The sequence below is a fragment of the Bos javanicus genome, chromosome 8, assembly GCF_032452875.1.
Source record: "Bos javanicus breed banteng chromosome 8, ARS-OSU_banteng_1.0, whole genome shotgun sequence".
NCBI lineage: Eukaryota > Metazoa > Chordata > Mammalia > Artiodactyla > Bovidae > Bos > Bos javanicus.
Genome location: NC_083875.1, coordinates 95,352,621 through 95,377,200, shown reverse-complemented (window position 1 = coordinate 95,377,200; position 24,580 = coordinate 95,352,621). Strand labels below are relative to the sequence as shown.

Genomic DNA, 24,580 nt, shown 5'->3' with positions numbered 1-24,580 from the left:
TACTCAATCGTGGTAGGAAAGATAAATAGGAAGAATAAGAAACTAAAGGCAGGGATAACAATTTGGAGGTTACCCAGAACTTTGGTGTGATTTTAGACAAGTGAGGATGAAGAGGACAGGGCAGATTAAAGAGATATTTAGGTGATTCAATTGGCTTGGGTGCTTTTTAGAATGAGAAGAAAAAGATGGGGACACAGAGAGGAAAAGCCAAACAAGTATGACTATAATTTTCCACAGTCAATATGTGGATCCATCATTGAATGAAATTAAAACACAAGATGCATATGGAGGAGGGAGATTTGAAAGGAAGATTAAAAAATTGGTTTGAGATTTAGTTGCAGAATATCTTGTTCAGTGTTGTGCTGGTAAATGTTAAAACTGGCTTTCAAAAAAAAAGAAAAGAAAAAAGAGAGAGAGACTGAAAGACAGGAAGAAAGGAAAGCCCTGATTGTATCAGATTTCAGTGGTGTTAATATTCCCATGATGGGCTGATTGTAAGTTCACTCTATGAAAGTTACTTATTGCAGAGTCGGGAAGAGATATACATACACAGTAACCAATTATGAGCTGGAATGAGCGCACCACTGGTCTTGCTGGATGCTCCATGCTGTATGGGGGGTGGGGGGGGGCACCATCTCAGAGCACAGCAAAGAGATGAGAGCTGGGGATACCCAGTTTACCTGAAGCCAAGGGAGTGGATTATGTTTAAAAAAACAGAGAGAGAGAAAAAAACCAGTATTAGAGACATTATATAAGGACAGAGAAAGTCAGGGAAAGAGTTATGAAAGAGGCAGGAGAGTCAGAAGAGAACCAGATTCAGGAAATTCAAGAGAAGAACTAGATTCAGGACGGAAGATGTGGTCATTAGTGTTGAATAGCAGAGATCAGGTAGCCTGGGGACTTAAAGGAGGTCATCAGCGTTACCCATTCAGTGGTCTTTCTATGCTTGAGGTATTTTCTATTTTTCTACATGAAAGTACTTTATAATGATAAGAATGAAAGCACATATACCACTCTCTCTCTTTTTGAGAAAGTCATTAATGGATCTGGAAAGTGGTGGGGGCCAGAGTTTGCCTGAAATGGGCTGGAGACTGAATAAAAGAGAGGGATTACCGAAGAAATTTTTTCAGCAGTTTGGCTCTTAAAAGCAGGAGAGCTTGAAGGGAGAAAGGTTAGAAGGATGGCTTTTAAAAAGAATTATAGTTCATTGATCAACCGGTAAATCAGGGGAATATATCTCTCTATAATCCAGACTAACTGGTTCATCTTAATGACAAGCAGAACAAACTCAGGACCAGAAGCAGTAATGGTTTTGAATCTTGCATGTGTCAATAAGAGTCACATTAATAAAGAAGGGTATTGCACTGGTCTGATTATGTTAAACTTGTAATATTGAAAGCTTATGCAACACCTGGTTTACTCTACAAATAATGGTGATTCCTTTTCTTTTTCTTTTTTTTTACTATCTTTAGCTTGAAAATTTGCTACTAACCATGTATTGGAATTAAACTGACTCAAATATGAACTGTAGGTCCTTTAATTCCACTTTACATAAAAGAAGAATTGTCTTTTTTTCTTCGTTAATTTTGAGGCACCTGTCATTCTTCAGGAATTCTCAAAAAGCCCAGCTATCAGGTCTTCTTAATTGTAACAAGTTCTGCTAAGGAAATTATTTTTTGGATACTTTCTGTTTTATTCTTCATTGACTTCCGATAATACTCTTTTTTTCCCCCAGAGTTTCCAGGAATCAAACAGCATGGTATGCATACCAAAAATACATGTGTGGTGAAAATAATTTATATTTTAAATAATTTTTACATGCACATTTATGTGGGGGTTTCCCTAGTAGCTCAGCTGGTAAAGAATCCTCCTGCAATGTGGGAGACCTGGATTCAATCCCTGGGTTGGGAAGATCTCCTGGACAAGGGCATGGCAATGCACTCCAGTATTCCTGCCTGGAGAATCCCCATGGACAGAGGAGCCTGGCAGGTTACAGGCTATGGGGTTTGCAAAGAGCTGGACATGACTGAGTGACTAAGCACACTTATGTGAACCAGCTAATGAGTGTTATATACCAAAGCAATTTCCAAGCAAAGCCTTTTGGGTAATTCCTAATTTAAAAGGTCTCAATAGAATGATAATCTATAGAGCCATGACCTCTACCAGGGTCTCTAAGACCACAGCTACCTGAATTCTGTAATTAGAAGATGCCAGAGTCATGTCAGAGTAGAACTTCAAGACACTCAGGCTGCACTGACAGAATCATCTTCGCCAGAGACAGCAATGAAGAAGGGCCATTCTGCTTGTTTGGAAAGAGTCACCTGGGGTGGACACCCAGAGTGCTGGTGTCGGTGTTAGCAGGAACTGAAGGACTTGGGGGGAAGCTTACTGAAGCATACTCAGGAACAAATTGACCTGTGACATTTGAGGGAGAGAAATTCACACTTTTATACTCCCCCAAGGGACACATTCTTTTAACTTCTAACTTTTGAAATTCAGCATATTTTTTCATATGAACCTATCATACTCGCAAAGTGTGGGCTTGATGAAGGCAGAATTAGGTGCTTGTGTCCCTTGGCCAAATCACTTAGTCTCTTTGGGGATTTAGGCTCTTTTATTGGTAGAAACGAACACATCTGATAAGCTTATTTCAGACATTACAGTGTGTACTGAGATGAGCAGATTCTTGATACCATAGGTTGTTCTCAGTTATAAATGATTACATTTGACTTTGGGGCCATCAGTTCAGTTCAGTTCAGTTCAGTCACTCAGTCGTGTCCAACTCTTTGTGACCCCATGAATCGCAGCATGCCAGGCTTCCCTGTCCATCACCAACTCCCAGACTTCACTGAAACTCACGTCCATCGAGTCAGTGATGCCATCCAGCCATCTCATCCTCTGTTGTCCCCTTTTCCTCCTGCCCCCAATCCCTCCCAGCATCAGAGTCTTTTCCAATGAGTCAACTCTTCACGTGAGGTGACCAAAGTACTGGAGTTTCAGCTTTAGCATCATTTCTTCCAAAGAACACCCAGAGCTGATCTCCTTCAGAATGGACTGGTTGGATCTCCTTGCAGTCCAAGGGACTCTCAAGAGTCTTCTCCAACACCACAGTTCAAAAGCATCAATTCTTCGGTGCTCAGTTTTCTTCACAGTCCAACTCTCACATCCATACATGACCACTGAAAAAACCATAGCCTTGACTAGACGGACCTTTGTTGGCAAAGTAATGTCTCTGCTTTTTAATATGCTATCTAGGTTGGTCATAACTTTCCTTCCAAGGAGTAAGCGTCTTTTAATTTCATGGCTGCAGTCACCACTTGAAGTGATTTTGGAGCCCAAAGAAATAAAATCGGACACTGTTTCCACTGTTTCCCCATCTATTTGCCATGAAGTGATGGGACCAGATGCCATGATCTTCGTTTTCTGAATGTTGAGCTTTAAGCCATAGGCCTGTGTATTTAGAATCAATGGCTTTCTTCTCTGGTGCTTTCATCTCCTTCTTGGCCCCATCTCCTTTCTCCAACAGCCTATCCTTGTCTCATGTGTATAGGACTTACTGTCAGTCATTCCCCAGGAAAACAACCTGAGGGGTTACTTTAGTAGGGTGCTCTTGGAAACTATAGCCTTCAGTTTCAGAAACTGATTCAGAAATGATTCTGGTGGTGGGATTTTAAGCACCGTGATAGGTGGGTGGTGGGGTGGGGTGGGACAGGGGATGGAGAGTCAGAGAGTCATAATCACTTCCACAAATCACACTTGGAGTCATAACACCTCCTCCAGGAGCTTTCCTTTATATCTAGAGGTCAGAGAGATTACTTTGAACTCTTTGCTAGACTTGGAATTTTAAAATTTTGGCATGGAAAATTCTTTATAGGCCATAATTGGTACCAGAAAATGACATTAATAGGCAGCTATCAATAGGCTCTTAATTTTACAGAGCCATTCTTCCCAAGAGCTCAAATGAACAAAATTTACTTTCAGAAAACTTCATTGAGTCAGGGAGAGCATTTGTATAGTCTCTTTTGTGGATATAGAAATGGAGGCAGATAGTTAGTGGATCATGTGGTTGTCAGATTTGACCCTGGAACCTAGGGACCAGGGTCTCCTCTTGTGGGCCCTGGGCTTCAGAAGGTTTGATTGACTCTGGCCCACCTCAAACTTCATCCCTTCCTAAGGATGAATGGTCCACAGGACCCAGGGTCCAGGTCACCAAGTTATGAGTAGCTGAGACCCCAGAATTGTCCTAAGGCCCTTAAATGCTCTTCCAGGTCCTGCATGGGGCTCCTCACTGGATCCATCCTTAGTGTTGACAGAACCACTGACATGTGGACCTGCATTTAAATCATGGTCTGGAGGGGCTTGTGCAGCTGGGGGTCCAGATGCACACCTGCAGGTTCTTCTGGAATATGATGGAACTGAGGATGGGAAGCAAAGTTGTCCAGGAGCCTGCTCTCCTGCTCTACCACTTTCTTGTTAAAACTCAAGTCAAACCTAAGGAGTCTGGTCGTGAATCCACCCTTCCCAGTTGCTCCAAAGGTATCTCTGTCAAGTAGGAGGAACTTATTTTCCAGTTTGTTAGCTTTATTTATGAGTTAAATATTAAGAGTTAAAGTATGTGGGCCTCCATTTGTACACTTGCTTCTGTTCCTCAAATGTTATGGGCCCTCTTGCTCTTGACTGTCAAGGCCAAAGCCAGAGGAAGAATCTGGAGAACTGGAATGGTTATGTAATTTTACAAGACTGCGATTCTCTAGCCGTAATTTGCGAACCGGTACAAACCAAAATACAAGCCCACGTGTATTTATCTATTACTGCTGACTGAAATGGTGAAAATAAAAAGGAAATTAGTCCACATTGCTCGGTTTTCTGTGGCCTCCCTCCTTCTCCTAGTTTGCCAAGGGAAGGAGCAAGACAGTTTTCAGGGGTCCTCCTGGGACTTGGGAGGCCCCAAATTGGGAACCCCAAAGGCTCTTGAATTCCAAAGTCAGAGTTTGCAGTGGAAAACAAAACCAGCCAATTGTCCAGAGGACTGTCCATCTTCTCCCCACTCTGGGCATTTAAAGGAAAAAAAAGACTAAAGGGTTGGCATCCTTCGGGGTTTTAGCCTCTCTTTCTCTTCCCCTTTCCTCTCCTCTCTCCGCCCCCAAGTCCCTCCAGCTGAGTAAATTAACAAAGGAAACAAAAGTTGCTGAAAGAACTAGTTTAGAGAAAGCGATTTTCACTCGTGCTGTTGGCTGCCCTGAACCTGGATGAGAGTCTCTGGAGGGCACAGTCACAAGACCGGCGTTTGCCCCTGTTCCTGCGCTGGCGGGCCGGGCTGGGGCGAGGGGCGCGGACCTACGCCGGGGGTAGGCCGGCTGCACCCCACTGGCGCCCTCCGCCCCCAGCCCCGCGCGCCGCTGGACGTCGCCCGTTTAAGGGGCGGGACGCGGCTCCACGTGCTTTCTACTGAGTGACTGAACTACATAAACAGAGGCCGGGAAGGGGGCGGGGAAGGAGGGAGAGAACAGGCTTTGACCGATAGTAACCCCAGCGCTCAGCGCCGCCGAATCTATAAAAGGAACTAGTCGTGGCAAAACCCCGGTAATTCCGAGGCAGAGTGAGTGCTGCCGGGGCCGGCAGAGACGCGCCGACACCTCTCTCTCCTCGGGCCCAGGTGGGCAGAACAGGGTGCGCCGTGCAACCAGCGCCGCCACAGCCAATTTCTCGGGGCGCTTTGCTCCCTTTACCCCACTTCTTTCCCGAAGGGTTTTTCAAGGGGTTGGGGAAAGAGCCACAAACACAAAAGTGGAAAACAGGTAAGAGTCTCTTGAGCGACTTGGACGTTATTGTTTCGTTTCGGGCCGAGGGGACTTTGGGAAGCTCTGGGTTTCGGGGACTTTAGTCCGAACCCCCACATCCCCGCCTCCTGCAGCACAAACAGGGGCTCGTAAATGTGGAGAGGACGTCCTAGGAGGAGCTCTGGCGACCCAAAGACGGGACATCGCTGCGCTCAGGGTTCGCCCGCGGTGGAGCTCGGGGAGCATCTCTGGGCGCGCGGAGACCCGAGCGCAGTAGCTGGGGCGCAGTGGAATCGGGGGCTTCTGGTGGTGCTGGAGGCGCTGCTGCCGGAGTAGGGAGAGTGGCAGGTCTGGCACTGAGCTATTCCCTTTGTTTGGAAGCGCCTGAGCCGGTTGGAACCCTCTCTGGCTGCGGGTCGGCTGGCGCCCACCGGGAAAAATGCCAGCCGTCAGAATCCCCTCTGTTCCTAAGGAGCTAGTCCGGGTTGGGCTCTGATCTGGGAATAGGTCCCCCGCGCCCCCGGACTGGAGCAGCGCTTTCTGGCTCACCAAGAATGCGAGTGGGAGGTGTCCCAAACAGAGTCCTTAGCGCTAGTGGTCTTTTGAGGCCTCGGGGGCTTTGTTTGGTCAGGGGTTCCTGTTCCATAGTCTCCATACGCTTCCAGGAGCTACTGTCTCTGACGCTGTGGGAGGCTGGGGATGGGGGTGGGGGAGACGGGCAGGGCGGAGGGACGAGAGTTTTGTTTCTTTAACAAACGTTAGAAGGGGGGTCTGCGGAAACCTGGAGCTGAGGTGACCATTCCCCTGCCCACCCCCCACCCCCCCATCTTCCTGCCCTTTGCTGCGTGTCTCTTGGAGCAGCTTCAGACAGGGCACGGATGGGGAAGCTAGGGCGAGACGGTGCAGCAGAATGACCGAGAGTAACCCCGGCGCGCGGTGCAGAGCTCGCAGCTCCGCGGGCGGGCTGTGCTTCGTGGTGGGGGGAGGGAGGGCTGGGCGCCGGCTGCTGGTAGCCACGGAGTGGGGTGGGAACTGATCTACAGCGCCTCCTGGCCGGGTGGCCTGGGAATCGGCTCCTTGACCGGAGTGAGCCCAGGCTGTAAGAGGCTTTGTCGCCTGCTGTGGTTCCGACCGAGATCCGGTGAAGACGGGTGGTTGTAAACTGGGAGGAAACCTGGGGAATCAGGCGTAAGTGCTTCTGCTTGTGTTTTAGAATGCTTCCCAACTCCCAGAGAGTTGCTAAATGGAAGGTTCTTGGGGCGTGGGCCAGTGCTAGGGTTGTGTGTAGGTGCCTGTTTTTCAGCACTCAAAGAAGGGAATAAACAAGATAAAAGAAAAGATAAAACAAGATAAAAGAAAACAGAGAGAGGGAGAGAGAAGGAAAAAGGGAGAGAAAGAAATGTAGCACTGGAAATAATTGGCCCTTATCTTTTGCAAAAGCGATACCATCAGCTTTTAAAACCAGGACTTTTCGGTGAAACAAGGAAGTGAGTGCGTGGTATATACATTCATATAATAGACGATAAATTTGATATTAAAAAATTCCTTGGTGATAAAAATCAGCAAGTCACTTCCTAAGGACCGGTTCCCACCTCCCATCAAAGAACACCTCATAAAATTTTGCAAGTTCAAAAGCAGAGTTTTAATGGTCCTTTAAACAGTAGTGTGGGATTTCGATCTTTTCAGACAAAATTTAAAACTCAACTAAAGAAGTACTTAGTTTTTTTATCTCCCCTTTTATTTCAGCCCATTTTCCTCATACTTACTACGAAATTAATGGAGGCTTTCTGTTGTTCATGTCATTCTCTTGAGACACTTAGCCTAAATCAAAGAAAGTGTGAGAGCAAAGGGAGAAGGTTCTGGAGTAGAACCTCTTCTGGTAGTAAATAATTTTCAAGTACAAAGTTTTCCTTGTCAGCCTGTTCCCCAAGTACTCCTTTTTAAAACAAAACAAAACAAAACAAAACTTTTAATTTTACTTTTAAGTATAACTGATTAATAATATTTGATAGTTTCAGGTGACAACAAAGGAACTTAGTCACACATACATGTATCCATTCCCAAATGCTCTTTTTATAGGAGCTTTAATGCTTTATGCATTGAGTTAACTCATGATAGAGTTTTGGGAAAACATTAGATACACAGAGCACACTGGTATTTTCTTGAGAAAAAGCGGTAGAATCAGAGTGACAGCCTTCGATGATCACAGTTCAAGGGGTAAGAATTGCTACTGCAGTCAGAGTAATTCTTGAGCCCCCTTGCAAGGACCAGCCTGGTGTTCCAGAATGATGTATCTGATGGTGAAATGGACACTTGTGATATGTGTCTCCCCTTCAGATGAGCATTTAAAATCTCAGCTCTCGATTTACATCTAAATAGAGGCCTATAATGAACCCTGGACACCTTTTGACTTAGGGCATATTTACAGTTCATGTAAGACTAGCTTAGATTGGAAAAGGGTGATTAGGGTTTGATGGTTTCCAACCTCTGCTCTTAATGCTTACGTTAAAAAGTCTTAATGCTTACATTATTAAAAATGAATGAAACCAAATGAAACTCAGTGACACAGTTTTTTATCTTCTGTAGTATTTATCTTATTAAAAATTTTTTTAGGGGATCTTCCTTCCCATAAGCTAAGTTGCTTATGCTATATTCTGCATGATTGTAAATTGTTAATATCTTTGTATTTTTATTTTCAGCTCCTAAAAAATTAAATGGACATTGCCTTAGATTTCTTAATAACCTCTTCCTTAATTCCTAAACCTCTGATAGTCTAGAAAATTCCAATAGACATGTTGTTTTAGCACTTCTAAAATACTCTAAATTCCAAATACATTTTATTTACCATCTAGATGGTAAAGAAATAATGGAAATTTAATGCTCTTTATGATTAATTACCTCCATATCAAATTTTAAAGATCTTGCTGAAAATTTGTTTTAATTTAACTGTTCTGGAGGAGGGCTTACACTAAAACTGAAACCGTCTTCATATCTGCATGTGGAAATTATCATAAGTGTGGAAGTTACTGCAATATTTATTTAATAGACACTGTTAAATAGCACCAGGTGCCAAATACTATTACAAATGCTTTTCAAATACTATTTTAATTTTAACCACAAATCCACCTGTTATCCCTATTTTGCAGACTAAGAAACAGAGAGAGTTTCTGGCCACACACCTTGCAACTGGCAGAGCTAAGTTTTGAACCTATCCAGTGAGCCCCAGAGTTCTTTGACTCCCACACTAAGCAGTGAGGTGGTACAGTTTCAGTTGCTGTGGTCACAGGACTTTGCGAGGATGCTCGCTGAGTTCTGGTAGATATATCTGCTCTAGTCCTTCACGGAATCTACAGCCTGTATGTTATTTCCCTTGTTGCTGTGAGTGGGCCAGACAAATTCTCTTCAGCGTGTTGGGACATTGATTGCATAGGGATTGCAACACCATGGAAAGGACAGACAGTAAAATTTGCTCAACTTTAGCTCTTGGTTTAAAATAAAAAATTTACTGTTGTTTCAGTCAAATATTTGTAAGTCTATACTGATGTCCAAATCTTTCCCCATGTAATACATAAAAAATGGATAGACAGTTTGGTTGTAAAAGGATAAGGAACAAAAGAAAAAGGGAAGGGAACTGTTAGCTTAGCTGTCAATCTTTGGCGAATTTTTAAAATTGCTTATTGTACAATATGATTTCTGTTTGTTTTATCCTTCAATATGTCAGAGACCTTCTGAAATAACCTGTTTTTCTGTTACTGACATTACTGTCTAGAAATCAAATTTAGCTCTTTTCTTATGGCATCTTTCTCTGAGCAAATACATTTTCAAAGTCAGCTTAAATAAAGGTGAGACAGAATGGGAAACTTCTTATTAAATTGGTGTAGCACCTTAGACATAAACTCTTAGAAAAGATTTTTCTTGGTAAAAAGTTATGCTTATTATTGATTTACCTTATGCTGGGTGTTTCAAGCATTTTACACATAATAATTTAGTTCACTCTGTTGAGAACCGCATAAGGTGGATTCTGTTATTATTTTCATTTTACAGACAGGGAAACTGAGGTGTAGACAGGGTAAGTAGCCTGACCATGGAGTTTGTAAGTAAGTAGTGAAGCTGAGGTTGCATTCCAGGCAGTCTGGTTTCCATGAATTTACCAATAATAGGATAAGGGCTTTGTTAAAATATTGAATTTTGACAAATGAAATACTCGCTAAAGGCAAAGAATCAGTCTCACTTTTCATTTGGGTATTTTACGACTGAAAATAGTTCCCTGGATAGGTAAGCAGCACAGATGTTGTTAGAGAGGCACATTTTAGAAATATCTGAAGTCAGAGTAAGAAAATCTTGTATGTAAAATTGTTTTCAGGTACAGCCTTTGGTTATTCTGCATTCTGTTGAGACAGTAAGCTGTTTTAAAGCAAAGAGCATTTACTCCGAGGAGCATCAGACTTGGTTCCTAAAACAAAAGAAAACTTGAAATCCTGTCTTTTTCCATTTTGAAAATTTACCCTAAGACCTGATTTAAATGCCATCCTTCTCATAAGCTCTCCTGGATTCACACCTTCCTGCCAACACTGAGTTAAAATTAATTATCCCTTTCTGTTTTGCTCCCATAGGGTTGGATCAGAGCACTATTCATGTCATGGGATTAATTGCATGGTTTTGTTTTTTTTTTATGGTTATAGTTAACATTTGTCTTGTTCTTGAGTGTATGCTTCTCTAGGAGGAGGTCTAGGATTCTTCTAGGGTTAAGGTCCTAGAATCCTAGAGAATCCTAATTCTCTAGGATTAAGGTCCCAGTCCTTAATTTACTCTCCTTGATATGGAAGGGGATTCAATAAATGCTATCTTGAATAAGTCAAAGAGAATGGGAAGCTAATGTTGGTTTTCTATATTCTGAAAGATGAATTAAAATGATGTGATAATCACAGAAAAGCATTAGAAGTAGAATTATATGAGAACTAACTAATTAAGGTTAGGTTTATGATAGGTTGAGAAATATTAGTGTGTACTTAGACCAGCTTACTTTTTGTAGAACAAACAATTCTGATTCCACTCAGTTTCATTTCTCTTTTTTGAGGCAGCTGTGTTTTGAGAAAGTGTTCTAGTCTGTTACATTTCACATTAAACTACATTTATTTGCACATTAATTTATTTTTAAAAAAATAAGAAAGAGATAATTCACAAAGTAATTTAGAATTTAATTACTTAAAAATCAAAATAACTTTTTATGTATAGAATCTTTTCTTTTATTCATTCTTTATGTGTGTGTGGGTCTGTATGCATATATGTGTATTTGTTTAGAATTGCAACATTTTCTATGCTAAATCCAACTTCTAAGAAGCATTTGGAAGTCAAAACATTTTATTTGGCTACTCTTGAAGTCAAAATGTTTTATGATAACTGGTGTTTAGCACCAGACACTTTTTGGGAAGAATTTTGTATATATAAAACCAATCAGTGGTTATTATTTATTGGGGCAGTATTCTGGACTACATGGAGAATATGCTGAAAGCTATGGATTCCCTTTTCATAAAAAATATACACAGGCATGTACACTCCAAATTTTACATATAATTACATACAATTTGATGTAATTATATTCTATGTGTAATTCCAGAAACCCACTAAGCAGTCATGTGGCCCTGGGCTAGTCATTTTACTTTTCTAAGATTTAATTTCTTGATGAAAGAGGCTGAGTACATGACTTTTGAAGAGCCATTCAAGCTTTTGTATTCTCTAGATGTGTGTTCTTGCCTGGAGAATCCCAGGGACGGAGCAGCCTGGTGGGCTGCCGTCTATGGGGTCACACAGAGTCGGACACAACTGAGGTGACTTAGCAGCAGCAGATGTGTATTTAGGAAAAAGAGGGATTCTTTGATAGGAGCTGCCCAGAGAAACATCCTGAGGGACATTCTCAGTATTAGTGTAACAGATTGTGTGGGTTTTGAGAGGTAGAATGGAAATACCCATGGAATACATAGGAGTGTTTTGATGATCGTGATGACGGAAGAAAAGAAGATGGTGGGAGGAGAGGAAGAAGAAGTGAGATGGGGTTGGAATTACTTATTTATCCACATTAGGTGGATGAAGACTTGATTCATAGAACCCAAAGAAGAATTTTATCTTAAATGCAAAGGAAAAAGTGGTTGGTGATCTCAGTAAGTTTCAATGGAGCAAACATGATGGAATGAGACATGATGAGACATTTGTCTCATTTCCGACTCACCATCTGGAGATTCTCTCTGAAAGAAAATATTCATTTGGACTCTCCATTCTGGGCATTTCCATTTTGAGTGTAGATTTTGTTTTTTATAGTGCAATCCTATTAAGCCAATATATAATAGAAAGCTAACTGACTTTTGAGATATGTTCATCCTCCAAGAAAGGATGAGAAATAGACTAACCTTATAAGGATATTTCTAAATATCTCAGAAGACTCTCACTGGGTGCAGATGGGCAAGACACAAAGTTTTCTAAAGCATTGCTTTGAGTTAGTTGTTTCAAAGATCATAACAAATTAGGACTGGAAGGAACCAGAAGGGAAAAAAAGGAGCAAGAGGTTTCATGATTGAAACAGACGTGGGAAGAGGGAAGGAACTGCTAAGAAGTTGTTTGGGTTTCATATCCCTGTTTACTTTTGCGTTGCAAAATTTCTGTAGGATGCCAGGTTGGGAATAGTTTTTGTCAAGAGTCAAACCAAGCTTGTTTTTTGGAAGAAGCAAGTCCTCAAGGGTATGGCAGCTTGAATTTGATTGGATCTGGTATTTAGATGGTCCAAGTTTGACATAAAGGTAACACTAATGGAAGCAGCAGCTTTCCTTGGAAAGGCAGAGAGGATGAAAAGGCCCAGAATAATGGCTTTTAGACTGATCTGTAGACTCTTCTCCACTCCCCGATGCAAGGCTTTGGGATGGAAGTGGCAGTTTACTTCAGCTGGAGTGAGGTGTGATTTCTGGTATTGGAAGGAAAGAAGAGGAAGATACCATATTTTTAAAATGTGTGTGTGTGTATCTATTTGTTTATGGCTAATATACAAAAAATACCATTAAACTGAAATTCATTCCTTTAGCAAATATTTTTTGAACACCATGTAGAGTACTAGGTGTTGAACAAATGTCAGAAGACGTTAAGGATCTGACACCATAGTAATCTTGGCATTCAAGGCTCTTCCAAATAAGACTCTGGTTTGGATAGCTTTGTCCTGGACCGTACGAGGCATCCACTGCACCGTGTTTTCTCACTGGTGATGAGCACATAGTCTGGCTCAGTAACTGTTAACTGACTCCCTCTGTGGGTTTTCTTCTTTTCTCTGATTTCTACTTTAAGAACCCCTTCATGCTTTCTCTGAGCTTATTGTTCTGGAATCTTACATCCATCCTTCGTGGTTGATGGATCTTGTTTACACTGTACCTTCTCCTCTGATTCCTCACTGACAACATTTTGCCCCTTGACCGCAGGTAGATGAGCACAGTGTGGGCTGGGTCTTCCCCTCCATTACCTCATTTACTCCTCACTAGAACCTGGAGACAGGCAGCATGTAAACCCCTCAGATTCTTTCAATGGACTCACACTTTTATAGTTATCAACACATATATTTTTAAAAAGTTAACCTTATATTGGTTCTCTAAATTGAAAACTGATGTCAGTTGTCTGAAATAAAAGGTAGTTTTAAAAATAATTAGAATGAAAATGAATTGTTTTTTAAAGCCTGTCTATAAAATAAGCTCTTTTTTGGCTCTAAAATCACTGCAGATGGTGACTGCAGCCATGAAATTAAAAGACGCTTACTCCTTGGAAGGAAAGTTATGACCAACCTAGATAGCATATTCAAAAGCAGAGACATGACTTTGCCACCAAAGGTCCGTCTAGTCAAAGCTATGGTTTTTCCAGTAGTCAGGTATGGATGTGAGAGTTGGACTATAAAGAAAGCTGAGCACTGAAGAATTGATGCTTTTGAACTGTGGTGTTGGAGAAGACTCTTGAGAGTCCCTTGGACTGCAAGGAGATCCAACCAGTCCATTCTGAAGGAGATCAGCCCTGGGATTTCTTTGGAAGGAATGATGCTAAAGCTGAAGCTCCAGTGCTTTGGCCATCTCATGCGAAGAGTTGACTCATTGGAAAATACTCTGATGCTGGGAGGGATTGGGGGCAAGAGGAGAAGTGGACGACAGAGGATGAGATGGCTGGATGGCATCACTGACTCGATGGACGTGAGTCTCAGTGAACTCTGGGAGTTGGTGATGGACAGGGAGGCCTGGTGTGCTGCGATTCATGGGGTTGCAAAGAGTCAGATATGACTGAGCGACTGATCTGATCTGATCTGATCTGATAAAATAAGCTTGCTTTCTAAAGGCACTGACTCTGAAACTTGTTCTTACTTTGTTAAAAAAGGGAAATTAAGCACATGTTATAGAAGCATTGAAAAGAAGATCAAACAGAAACTTTCTCCTTAATACAGTTTTTACAAATCTAAAGTGCTGAAAAGAGCTTTTTCTCATTGTGTGATTGAGTGTTTAATACTGTGCCTGACCATCCCCTAAAATCTTCTAAGTGGAATTTAAATATTGCTTAAATTCATCTCATAAACTTTCCTGCAATCAGGGAAATATTGAGGCTGCCGCGTTTTTCTGATGGCACACCTGATACAGAGACTAGTTAAATAATTTGTTCCTGGTTCACGTACTTCAGTAATGGCAGAGCTGGGGGTTCAAACTTGAGTCTGAAACTCAAGCTGCAGGCAGTTTTCTTAGACTCAGAAGATCTTTTTTTAAATTTTAAAGTCTTTATTGAATTTGTTACAATTTGGTTTTTGTTTTCTGGTGGCCAGGCATGTGGGATCTTAGCTTCCCAACCAGGGATCGAACCTGCACCCCCTGCATTGGAAGGTGGTCTTAACCACTGGACTACTAAGGAAGTCCCCAGAAGATCTTCTACTCCAGTCTCCTTATATTCTGTGGCTCAGAGTGGTAGAATGGCTCGCCTAAATTCATTCCCTAGCAGTCAGTAACAGAAATTTAAAATCTTAACTTTTTGTTTCTTTAATCCAATCTTCTTGCTACTGTATCAGAATTTAGGGTGGTATTTACAGTGACCCTTTAGGAGAAAAAAAATTCAGTCTATAGGTCTGTCCTTTCAGCTTACAGTGGACACTGAATCTTTAATATTGAACTGGCCTCATTTATTCTATTGGTCCAATTTGAATCTTAATGGGTTTTTCAACTGGATTTTCTTTTTCTCTCAAATAAACACTGCTCTTTGGCTGTAAGTTCAAATCAAGGAAAGGCCCACAAAAGTCCCAAAGGTTGAGTCTTTCCCTGGGACCATTTTCTTCATGCAAAAGTAGAAAAACCTGGTGCTAATTTTGGCTGTTTAGGATTAATTGTGATTACCAGCAGTTTTTTAGCTTTTTAGTTTTCTTTTAACTTTAATGGTTGTGTTAATTATAGGAAGTACCTCGAGTTCAAGATAAGGAAAGCCTTTGGTCAAGTTGTGTTTCTTCAGTTGCCAGTCCTGTTACAGGACTTGCAAATTTAGTGGAATTAGTGCCATTTCCCCATTTCCAACTCTAGTCCCATTTCACATGGTCTCAGCATGGCTTTCTCCTTGGCTGTCTGACACTAGGTTCCAGTGGCCTCCATTGAGGGGAGTGGATGTCCCCCTGGAGGCTGCAAAGACCAGCAAGGCACACTGTCCTCAGGTGGAACTCCACTGGGGACTCCATGCTCAAGTGATGTAGACACTTAGCATACAGTCGCTTGGGAGATGAGAGTGTGTGCATTTTAAAATGCCACTGTCAACTGCAGTTGATAAAAGAGGCTAGCAGGAGTTCTACCCAATAGTTTAGTTGCATCTTTCCTTGAGCATTTTGTTATCTGGCACATAAAATGTTTGATTTGTGAAGATCTTAATGACAGTAGCACTTTCAAGAAGAAGTACTCAGAATCATGATAACATTGAAATAATTCAGATCAATTTCCACTGGGAACATCCTTCCAGACCTCAAATAATGGAGCTCATGTTGCCAGTATTTTTTCTTTTTAAAAGCTAACATCCTTCATTTTTTGTTTTTCAGGTCAACTTGTGATCTTATTCCTCTGTAATTTAGCAAGGCAGTCAACAAAGTGGCTTGTTAGTTCAAGAGAAGGAGTTCAGTTTTGAAGTTGGGAGGGCAGGTTCGACCCTGTGCCTCTGTGCCTGTCCTGGAGCTCCAACTACATCCTCACCTAGCTGGTCAGCTGGTTCTCACTGGGTTGCATCTTGGACACATGAGGCACCTTGGACAAATGACCTGTGCTAGCACTATCTCAAGAGCTGGTTGGTGAAAGGGGAGGTTCTGGACAAGATTGCCGGGTTTGGTCACATGTGAGCTAGAACTGGGAAAGAGCCACAGGTGAGATTACTTGTTTTGGCAAAAGTAAAAGGAATAAAGTGTTGAGGTTGAAAAATAGTATACAGGTTTTGATAAGCTTCATTGAGTGAGTTCTTGACTTGAGCCTATGAGTTTAGAGTTTGAGGCTCCTGACCAATGTTGACAGTTTTGTATTCATGGTTGAACCCCTAGGGGAGGTGTTCTTGTTAGTTGGCATGTTTACAGGGGTCTGGAGCCTCAGTCTGGGCAAATTACAGATTCTCCTTTGCTCACAAGAAGTACATGAAAATGAACACCCTTACCAACAAATTCGAATGACTTTGGGGAAGACCAAATTAGATGCAGTCCTGTTTAATCTGAATTTCTTTGAACGCAGCTGGAAAATTTGTCATGGTTTTGGGCTACCTGAGCTTGTCCTTTATGACATTTCTGATTTGCTACCGTGGTGAACCTGCTTTAACTAATTTTTCTCATCCCTGAGGTCTGACTTCAGAAGGCTTCACTCCACAAATGTGTACAAGCACCAAGTGGCTCTGGGCTCAGTGTGGCGTAGGACAGTAAGATGTTGATATGGTCGCTTGCAGCCTGACTTACTGTGTAGCAGGGACCGTCGGAGTACTTAGTACACTGGAGGAGATGGTGGGAGAGCTGAAGAGATGAAGGAATAGATATAAGGCCCAGATCACAAATAGGTAATTGACCTGGAAGCTGGAGGAAGTAGTCTGGAGAACAAAACTGAGTGAGGTGCTGAAGACATGGAGGAAGGCAGCCTATGTGGAACAGAAGAGCTGACTGCTCCCAGAGCAGAAGAATAGTATACATATGTGGTAGGGGTCCCCAAATCGAGGGGGTTATGGTAAGACACTGGTAGAAATGGTACCAGGATACCAGCAAAACCCTTTCACATCTCCCACAGATCTGGGCATGCAGAAAGTTCCAGTGTGTTTTGGAAAGTCCATTGGGGAAATAGTCCCTTCTGTGGACAGAGAAGGAAGAAGAGAGATTGCTTTAATATTAATAAACTGCCCACTTTGTGCCCCACCCGAGTGCTTTGGGGAAGCCCAGGTAGCTCAGTGGTAAAGAATTCACCTGCCAATACAGGAGACGCAGGAGACATGGGTTTGGGAAGATCCCTTGGAGGAGGAAACGACAGCCCACTCTAGTATTCTTGCCTGGAAAATCTCATGGACAGAGGATCCTGGTGGGCTAGAGTTCATGGGGTCCCAAAGAGTCGGAGATGACTTAACACACACGCTGAGTACTTTACACTGTGAAGTCAGCTGCACTAATCATAGCTGCCATTTACTGGATACTTCTTTTGTCCCAAATAATGTTTTATATACATTATTTGTCCTATTTTATGGAGAGAATACAGGGACTCAATGCCTAGGGTCCCTGAGCTGGTGAGTAGCAGAGTCAGTATTCAAACCCCACTTTCTCTGACTCCAAAACCTCCCTTCTGTCTACCAGGCTATTTAATCCATGAAAATAATTAAGGACATCTGGGGAAGCTTGCTGCACGGCGACATAGGTCTACAGGAAGGGGAAGGCAGTGAAGGGATTTGGGTTTGTCTGTCCCCAAGTCCTTTGAGCACTTCCATAAAAATAAACTTTTTAGGCTGGGAGAAGTTTGAACATCTGAAGATGTTGACCCTTCCAAGATGTAAAGCAAACAAAATGGTTTTTGCTGATATAGTCACTAAGACTTTTATCCTAAAATGCGCTTGGAAAGCCCTCCTCCAACAACAGGGAACATTATCCAGTCAAAGTTTTCTGCAAATAAAGGATTGCTCATGGAGGCAGACTTGCGTGTGTTTCTGTATTACTCAGGGTGTTTGTCACTTTTATAGTTCCTTCCCTGAGGACCCTCTAACTTTGGCATTATGATTGTGGTTGAGAAAAAAGTGTTTTCTACGTCATGTAATGTTGACAGGTATTTCATTTCTAGGGGAAAGGTTCCTTTTTCCTATATGCTACACACCTGCAACCAGGGAAAAAGCAAATAGTTGTATTGTTTGCTGAAGTCTTCTTTTCAGGGTTGCTCTGTGTTTGTTTAGTGGAAATCAGCAGCATAAGAAGGGCTGTCTCTAACATTTTGTCAGAATTTCTCCATAATTCTACAATGATGAAACAAGAACTTGAGGACAGGATGGATTTGCTTTCAGAAACTCTGGTTGTCAGTTTTGGAAGTTCTGAGACTGTTTTAGCTGCTAGCAACTGGACTGTTGAGAGTGATAAATAGGATCTTTGGTTGTCCAAATATCAGCAACATGATAGAAATAGATTTAAACTTTTTGAATCCCCTTTAAAATAGAATTGTTGACAGCATGAGGATTGTGCTTCTCAAAGGCTCATTATGGATTTGTACAATATTCAGGTATTTCTTCTAACTTTTCAGTTTTTGTGTATTCCTGTCATAGCCCTCATTTTGAAAATTAGCCATTAGCAAATACTTTCATCCAGGAAATTGAATATATGTTCCAGGGTGAAACAAGAATGTGCAGTTATATATAAACTTACTGTCACTAATAATCAAGTATGATACATTCGGTACTTAAAATTCCCCTTGAGTTACAAATTGTTATAATTAATAAAATTCATTAGATCTATATATTTTTAAGATATTTATTTATTTGGCCGTACTTGGTCTTCGTTGTGATATGTGAGACTGAGTTCTCTGACCACAGATCCCACCTGGGCCCCCTGCATCGGGAATGTAGGATCTTACCCACTGGGCCACCAGGAAAGTACTGAATCTGTATTTTTAAAACAGGTCTTGTGATAGCAGAGCCTCTTCTAGAATGACAGGAATCTTCTAGAATGATAGAATCACTTCCTTTTATCTGTGACTTTTATCTTGGAGGATTTCTTATATCATTTTTTCTCTTTAAATTTGAGTATTAAGATGTTATGGTATAAGTAGGAACGCAGTTTCAGGGGTCACCAAGTACCAGCCCATGACCTTTCTGCAGGCCTCTAAGGGCTTAGTGGCAGCTAAGGACAGTTTCCCTGAGTCGTGAGCCTACAGTGTGTCTGGAGAGTGCGAGGGGATAGAATTTAAGGATTAGCATGAATGGCCTATGGGTAGAGAGCTCGGTGACAACTGGAGGCCAGAAAAGAAACTAAGGCAGTTAAAATAACTTCAGGCTTAATAAAGTTGATGGCTATCTTGGGAGAAATCATGGGGAGACTTTCCAAGTCGCCTTCTTCCACCACGGCAGGCATGCCCTGTCATCCATCAGCCACGGGTGCAAAGAGCCTGTTCCAGCCTGGTTTTAACCTCACTATCATTTTCCATAAATGTGGCTACTGATCTGGAGACATACACTCAGAGAGGCAATTAAAAAACAGACCTTTTCCAAAGAAGCATGCTCTGGTGGTCTTACAGGTTTCTTATCTTCAATTCTACAGAAAGCTCTACATCTCTCTGGAGATGAGATGCAGCAGTACCTGTGATCCTTGAATTTGCATCAGCATCTGAGGAAGAGGTCATTAGTTGAGCTTTAGTGCCAACACATTTACTACAGTTCGTATGTTATGTAGTTATATTCTGCCTTAAATCTACCTCTTGCTTTTGTTACTGGCTAGTTATTTATTGGCATAGGATATCCAGAAACAGTTTCATCAGGAGAGATTTCAACTTCTGTCTCACTTCTGGAAACTATAGGGAAATTTATCTAACAAAGAAGAACACACACATACTTATTTATTACTTTGTTTAGAGAAAGAGCTATCATAAAACCACTGTTTTTGAAAAATGAAAGTCAGTTGCTGGCTGCATATTCTGTGTATATGAGCTATTTGGGTAGAACTGATAGGAAAAGTGTGTTCAGAAGAATAAACAGAGTTGTAGGAGGAATGCAGTAGTGGGAAGCTAGGAGCAGTTGTTGACAAAGTTATTTCTGGGGAAACCTGGAGGCCAGTTCCAACTCTTGGGGGTGAGTCTGGGCAGGCCCCTTGCTTTTGGTGGGCCTTGGCTTCTCTGTAAGATTGGGGTGTGGTGGGAGTGGGTCTCCAAAGCTGCAATGACCTCTTTCTATCAGCTGGGGATTGGCCTTGTGCAAGCTTGTCCTCTTCTGCTTCGAGGGGCCGACTTCTCAGCTCCAGTGAGAAGTGGCAGTTGTGTGGTTCCCAGTGGAGACTGGCCTTTCTTGGAGTGAGCAGGTAGGAGGTTCCCTGCCCCCCTTAGATGGAAGCTCAGCCTATGTGCTTGCAGTGCTCTTGTAGGAAGGAAAAAGACCAACCAACCCTTTGTTACTGCACAAACTGAGTTTTGGATGGTAGTGAAAACATGTGCGGTTTTTTTCCTTACTGCATTTCTGTAGACAGATTTAATGTTTTGGAAGGGTAGAAGGCAGTCACGGGATATAGTTCCTGTTTTCCTTTTGACGTCAGTCCATGGGAAAAAATCTTCCCACCTTGTCTTTTTAGCGTGTCTGCTTCTTTCTCTTCCTTTCTTCTTCTCTCATCTTTCTTTGAAACTTACGTGTGAATTCAAAAGGGCTGAACATTTTGGCAAGGATGGGGGTTGGAGGAGCAGTGCAGTAGCTGCTGACTGGAATCATCATTGCCCCCTTGGCACCAGGCTTCCTGTGAACCTCTACTCTTTTTCTTTTGCCACAATTGCTGAGTCTGCCTGGCATTTCATATTTTGATTTAGGGAAAAGTTAAAAGAATTCACAATCCCAGCTGTCACTTGGTGACCCCTTTGCCAGTAGCATATGGCACATTCTCATTTCACTAACCTAAAGAAAAGAATTACCCACCTATCATTACTCTCTTTGCTCTGCTTTATTTTTCTTCATTATTCTTATCACCCACTGCCTTAACAACAATCCTACTGTTATTTGTCAGGTCTTCTTCCACCTTGCTAGAAGTTCCGTGAGAACACTTTTGTTCATTGCTGAATCTCCAATGTCTGGGACAGCACCTGCACATAATAGGTATTCAATAAATATTTGCTGTGGCTAATGGAAGCTAATGGAGAAGGAAATGGCAACCCACTCCAGTGTTCTTGCCTGGAGAATCCCAGGGACGGGGGAGCCTGGTGGGCTGCTGTCTATGGGGTCGCACAGAGTTGGACACGACTGAAGCGACTTAGTAGTAGTGGTAGTAGTAATGGAAACCTTGCAGAGTTAAGGCTGCAGTTTGTGGAATGAACAGGAGTTGAAGATTTTAGTCATCATTTACTTTCCTAGAGAATCACACAATACTCAAGCTTTACACCATACAGTTCTTATTTCTTCCAAGGCATGATTTGACTTGTGGAATATGTTAATTATTATCATAGAACACATTTTTTTTTGGGAGGGGGAGGAGATCATTGACATATAATTTACATGTGGTTAAATTTAGCCTTTTTTACAGGTATAGTTTGAAGAGTTTTGATACATCCGTGTAGTATATGTATAACTACTGCCACAACCATGGTGTGGAATATATCTATCACTCTGCTTCTGACAGTCTGTCCTCTCCCCTACCCACTGGCAACCAGGGATATGATTTCTGCCCCCATTGTTTCACCTTTCCAGAATGTCATATAAGTAGATTCATATAGTATGTAGTCTTTTGTGTCTGACTTTTTTCCCTTAGCATAAGGCTTTTGAGATTTCTCCCATGCTGTTGAACGTATTAGTAGTGTGGTCCTTTTTTATTGCTGAGTAGTATTCCATTTTCAGAGAAGGCAATGGCACCCCTCTCCAGTACTCTTGCCTGGAAAATCCTATGGACAGAGGAGCCTGGTAGGCTGCAGTCCATGGGGTCGCTGAGGGTCGGACACGACTGAGCGACTTCACTTTCACTTTTTACTTTCATGCATTGGAAAAGGAAATGGCAACCCCCTCCAGTGTTCTTGCCTGGAGAATCCCAGGGACAGGGGAGCCTGGTGGGCTGCTGTCTCAGGGGTTGCACAGAGTCGGACACGACTGAAGTGACTTAGCAGCAGTAGCAATATTCCATTTTAATTTATTCACTGATTTATGGATCTTTGGATTGCTTCCAGTTTGGACTATTCTGTGTAAGACTTCTATGGATGTTCACATACAGCTCTTTGTGTGAACGAATGCCATCATTTCTTTCGGGCAAATACCTAGGACAGGATGGTTGGGCTGTATCATAAGTCTGTGTGTAATTTTACAAGAAACCACCAGAGTATTTAACAAAGTGGCTGTTCCATTTTCATTCCTACAAGCAGTATATGATAGTGCCAGTTGCTACTCATACTTTAAAATTTAAAAACTTGTAGTAGTTCCAATGGGTATGTAGTGGTATCTCATTGTGGTTTTAATTTTCATTTCTCTGCAGCTAATAATTGCTTATTTGAGAAGGTCATGGTTTAGCAGGCTGTGGCATTCTCTAGGTATTTAATAATTTTAAAATACCAGTGGCATTTGAAGTGAAAATTTCTTTTAAAAAATTGGCCAAAGATCTAATTGGTCACTTCCATGAGGTCATACTGTACAAAAAAGGTTGGGGTGTGGACACTATGTCAAATTTTGGCCACGGGTGATTCACCTGGGTGACTGATGTGGAGACCAGAAGAGGACATGCCTAGGACTTGGCATGAAGGTGGGGAAAAGCAGGTTTCTTGGCTCCTCTGGCCTTGGGAGGGCCTGCTCCATCCTTAGCTAAACCGGTGTTTGTGGGAAGCCAACCTAGATTCAGTGCCACTTTCCTGGATATCCCAGGAGTCACCAGCAACCCTCGCGGCTGTCCCCAGTGTGTGATGAACATAGAGCCCCCTCCCTGCGGACAATTTGTCTTAATCAGTTAATCAAGCTTGCGAAATCGTTTACCACAGGCCCAGGAGTGCCACCACCCTTCCATCCTGAATCCCTATTTCTCATGTCCATCTCTTAGTTAATTAATTAAGCAAATATTCCCTGAAGGCTTACTCTGTGCCTTATACTGTTTTGCATGTTGGGGAAAACTGCGATGAAGAAAGAGAAATTATCCCGTGGACTCAGAAAGTGGCAAAAACGATGCAAGGGAAAACAGAGGCTGCCGTGAGTGCATCTCGGAGGGGTTTTTAACCAGATGTCTGTGCAGGGGAGGTATCAGGACAGGATCCTACGGTTGAGGAAGATTCAGCCTGGCTGACAGTTCTGGAAGCAGCAGTTTAGGACAGGGAACATGCAAGAGGCCCAGTGGTGGGAAAGAGGGCTGCCCATTTGGAGCCATGAGTAGTTTTCTGGGGCTTGGTTTAGAAAGTGGGGAGTGGTGAGAGAGGAGGCTGGAGTCATTGGGGAGACCAGCTAAACCAAGGTGAGGACTGCACTTTATCCCCAGGGCAGTGGAGTGCTGACAAAGGCAGTTTTAAGTGGGAGAGTGGCTTGTTTGGAGCTTTGGTTTAGTGGCATCACTTTGGTTTCTCTGTGATAAATGGATGGAGGGGGCAAGACTGGAGGCAGGGAGTTCAGGGAAGTGGCTGTTGTGGTCGTCAGGAGCCGGAAGAGGGTGGCCTATTGACTGGCCATGACTGTGAAGTGGGACGCTTTCCAACCAGTAACTGGAAATGTGCACAGGGGCAGAAATGAGTGTGCTACTAGCTTTGAAGCATTGAGAAATCTAGTCAATACATAGTACGGCCTTCTTTTTGGTTTTGGTTTGTTTGTTTGCTTCCTTGGAAAACTGATGTAGAAATGTCCCTTTGGCCCCAGTTACCTGAGCAGAGGATTTGGGCATTGCCAAAACCTCCTCTTTGGATAAAATTGCTCCCAGCAGTAGTCACCATGTTCTGAGGTGGGAGGAGGGAATTATGCAAGAGGCCCAGGGCTATGCCAAGGTGGGTAGGAAAGTGGGGCAGGTACCCAGCGAAGCCGGAGCGATACCTTCCACCGCTGCATAGGCTACTTTTGCTGACGTCTCTGCGTGTCTCCTGGAGGGTCTCTGAAGCCAGGATCTGTGTCTGGAAATGCAGAAACCCCGCTTTAGGAAAACACTCTCCAGAAAGCTTCCTCCTGGCCGTTCTCGTCTCGCGCCCATTCTGCAGAGGTGTGTCTTCTTTTCTTCTGAGATTCTCCACTCAGATTTAGGGGATTCTGTGTCCTGGTTTGAGCCTGAGGGTCTTTAACACTAGGCCATTCTGATTTCAACCTAGATTCAGTGCCACTTTCCTGGATATCCCAGGAGTCACCAGCAACCCTCACGGCTGTCCCCAGTGTGTGGTGATCATAGAGCCCCCTTCCTGCAGACAACTTGCCTTAATCAGTTAATCAAGCTTGAGAAATCGGTTACCACAGGCCCAGGAGTGCCACCACCCTACTTCGCCCCTCCTACCTTGTCAGAAACCCATGATGGGTTTGCTAAAAAATGCTGCTGTTGCTAAAAATAATGGAGTAGAAAAGAATGTTTGGACAGGAGATAACCATTTCTCTGTAAGAGGTAGGGATGGACCAGAGAAAGAAGAGTGGGGAGGAGGGAGCTCATTTCT

General features: G+C 42.6%; 1 protein-coding gene across 5 annotated transcripts in view; it reads left to right on the top strand.

The window, feature by feature from the left end:
- The first annotated feature begins 5,507 nt into the window (after positions 1–5,507).
- The window catches only part of ABCA1 (ATP binding cassette subfamily A member 1), a 146,169-nt gene continuing 127,096 nt past the window's right edge, over positions 5,508–24,580 (top strand). For 2 of the 5 annotated variants that reach the window (XM_061426387.1, XM_061426391.1), the window contains exon 1: positions 5,508–5,798. The gene's annotated coding sequence lies outside the window, so the exon portion shown is untranslated. Of the gene's footprint in view, positions 5,799–15,852; positions 16,171–24,031; positions 24,142–24,580 lie in introns of those variants that run through there. The other 3 variants (XM_061426390.1, XM_061426389.1, XM_061426388.1) reach the window with 3 other exon arrangements.